At 38.2% G+C, this 3384-nt stretch overlaps 1 long non-coding RNA gene across 1 annotated transcript; it reads right to left on the minus strand.

Annotated features, from left to right (window-relative positions):
* Nucleotides 1-2118, minus strand: LOC135576270 (uncharacterized). Its single transcript, XR_010467851.1, has 3 exons — nucleotides 1994-2118; nucleotides 1345-1413; nucleotides 1-260 (listed from the first exon to the last, which is right to left on the minus strand). It is a non-coding gene; the product is annotated as an uncharacterized LOC135576270 (long non-coding RNA).
* Between the last annotated feature and the right edge of the window lie 1266 nt (nucleotides 2119-3384).

Below are 3384 nucleotides of genomic sequence, written 5' to 3' on the forward strand. Positions count from 1 at the left end.
AATTTTCATAAGATAAAATTTACTGAATATATTGAAGACATTTATATGTGACCATCCAGAGCATAGTTTTAAATTTCCATTTCTATCAGTTCTGAAATGTTACAGTGTACTTCCTGCATCTTATTTTTTGAATTTGCCACTTTTTCATCTATAGATTTTCCAGTTGATTTTTCTTGTAAACTAACACACTCATTTCATCTCTTTCTCATGTCTACATATCGTTCTCCTTTGTTATTCTCTTCCAAGTCTTCTTGGCTCCTCTCTAAAAATAGATATACGTAACCTTTTGTACATAATTCATTAGAGCAAAACTATAGACTGTTTCAGAAACATTTTAAAAATTAAACTTTCAGCAGGTCTAGAAGCAACAGGGAAAAACAATCATCCTACTGTAATTCACCCGGGCTTGAAAATGTCCTGCTCTAGGTTTTTTTTTCCTCTCAAACCTTCCCAAGCAGGTGTGGTACTTGCACAAAGAACCCAAATACAGCAGCAAACCTGGTGGAGGGATTTCACAAGATGGTTTTAGGTTGGTTGTATCTATATGGTGCCTCAACAGAATTTGTATCTCAGACTGGAATCAGAAGGCCTAACACAGAATATGGAACTGCCCTGGGTAAACTCATCCTGACAGCTGGGTCACCTGGGCTTTGAAACACAAAGTCACAAAGCTGCACTTTTCTGAGCCACCCGCTTTGGACTGATCTCCTAGAGCAAGCTCCTACTCTCCAAAAACTAATGGGACCATCCACAAAAAGTGCTACTGACCATCTGCTATAGAACAGAGTACCAGTGAAACGATGAACTCAAGAAAGGGCCGTGCTCAACAGCGTTCAGACTTCACCTCTTTGCCCTTTCAGGGGAGAACTTTCAGTGAAAGCCAGAAGGCCAAGCTTGCAAGAACTATAAGGACACTCTGCTAGTCCACATTTCAAACTGCGCAACTGCAGAGCAAAGTCCCCGTAACATCTGTGGGGAACACGGAGGTGGGAGATAAGAAGGAAGCGTCGCAATGAAGCACGGAGTGCAGACCAAGGCTCTGGCCATTCCTACAAGGGACATGAGATAGAGACTCCAATGCTTTGCTTTCATCTCAGTAATAATGTAAAACATCAGACATCACGGGTTAGTTATACAGTCAAAATTACATGTCTGCAAAGAAACAAAGTATTCTCTGTTCTTTCAAATGACTCAGAATTGCTTAGAATCCTGTGGATTTTGGCAGCAAAAGCTTTAAGACCAATTTTACATTTTCTAGGTGGGGAGAGATGTTGCTTTTGCAAAAAAGAATTAATCGTGAAAATATCTATCAAACAGTTCCCCGAATGGTTGTTTTACACTTACAGTATGCATTTTCACGTGGATTTCTTTTCCTCCAACGTGGTGCATTGTAAAATCCTGAAGTATATTTGTCTGTGGAATAAACATCAACATTGTTTCTTAATTTCAGCTCCAATTTCAGGAAAGACTCTCTCAGTCTGATATGTGAATTAAATACTCTGTCAGTTGAAGTATCAATGAAAGCATCAAGTGAATCATACATCATCTCTGAAATACAAGCCAGTGTTAAATACAGACTTTCTCCAGCACTTTATAGATCATGTGTAATCTTGCAGCGTTTCCTCAAGCTCACGGGATCTCCCAAAGGAGGCGATTCTGCCACGGACACCTGCGCCTTGAACAAAGTCAATATTCTTGTGTTGAAAATCTCCCCAAAGGCACCAATTGCTTTTCAATTAAACAAATCCATAATCCAACCTCCTCTTTTATCCCTGCCTGTGCAAACACTCGATATAAGGCAATGGGATGTTTTTGTGCTGGGCAGCTGACTGTGCATCAGAGTAAGCTGCCCAGTGACTGTTTTCTGTGAAATTTGGCTAAAAATATGAATTCTCTTGTTTTCTATGAATTCCATCTTAATTACATTAATTCAAATCATTAATTGCAAAATAATCCTACAATTTTCAGTTTAAACACAACAGGTAAGCATTACCATAGCTTTCCGTTTGGGTCGAAAATCTTCTATTTGTGTCAAGCTGATTCTTTGGTTTGGAGCATTTCCCACCATATGGCTCAGGTGCTGCTGAAAAGAAAATTGGCAACAGTGGTAATGGTGGTTGTTATGGCAAAAATTAATAATGTTTTCTCTGTAATCTCTGTACCAATTTGTCTGCATTTAGCCAAAACAAACATTAAAAGAAAACAAACAAACCCAAACCAAATACACACAAGTATTGATGCCAAGATGTGGCAGTGATGTTGAGATTCATTTAATTTAACTGTATTCATGGTAACAGAGCAGAGAAACTCTCTTAAGGAGGTTCCTTTTATTGAAAATTCTAGATAGGGAGGCATCTCAAGATGGAGATTCAACTCAGCTTAAGCGAGATGACTGAAACTGGTAAGATGAAATAACTTTCTTCACTTATGATTATTGAAATTATTTACCACTAAATTTCTACATAAAGTGACAGATTAGATAGTTAAAAATAGAGTGAGAGATGTAAAATTATGGTCCCATCTGAAACAGATTTCCAAAAAGAAAGATACAGGACTTTGAATCCCACCTGTAGGCTCTTGTCAAATTCATGACATAGTACATCCTATCAAGAGGACAGTGGAAAGACGGAAAAAAGATGAATGAAAATATCGCCATGAATGAATGGAAAGAGAATGAATTCAGTCCCCTGTCCAACATTAAAAATACAATAATAGAAAAAATAACAAAAATTGACGCTAAATAGATATCAGAAGTTTGGATAAGACCAACCTCCATGATTTTCCAAGATACAAAATAATACTAAATATTGAAAATAATAAATCAATCACAATCAAACCCACCTGTAGATCCACTGAACTTTGGTTCTTGGGCGGCATTCACAGTGCGGTAGAAAACATATGTTGATCTTCGAGGTTCCAAAGAATCAGAATCAGTCTTTCTGCTGGTAGCTCTCACATAAGGAACAGCAGAAGCAGTTTCATCATCCTTATTTTTACGCCTTTGTTGGTAACTTGGTTTTCCGTTGGGATCTGAAGAGTGAATTCCTAAAAGTGAAAAAGCAAACAGAAGTACAGAAATGTTGTGCTGTTACTCAGAATTTGACATATTACGAGGTCCTAGAGGCTGAAAACAAGATTGACCAAAAAACCAAAGTTTTTTTGTGGACAACCCAATTCAAATCTCTTCAGTTGTTTTATTTACAATAAGGTGTTCAGCAATGAGAAGCTGATGCCAAAGTATATTACCTCCATTGCCGAAGGATCGCCAGTTGCTTCTGGGAATACGCTCCGCTGGAACTCTCCTTCCTGAACTCTCTCCTCCTTTCTTTGCATTGTTAAGTGCTGCACAAGTATTACCATCCCCTGGAAAGGCAACAGAAAGGA

Source organism: Columba livia, chromosome 24 (genome assembly GCF_036013475.1).
Source record: "Columba livia isolate bColLiv1 breed racing homer chromosome 24, bColLiv1.pat.W.v2, whole genome shotgun sequence".
In the NCBI taxonomy this organism is placed as follows: Eukaryota; Metazoa; Chordata; class Aves; order Columbiformes; family Columbidae; genus Columba; species Columba livia.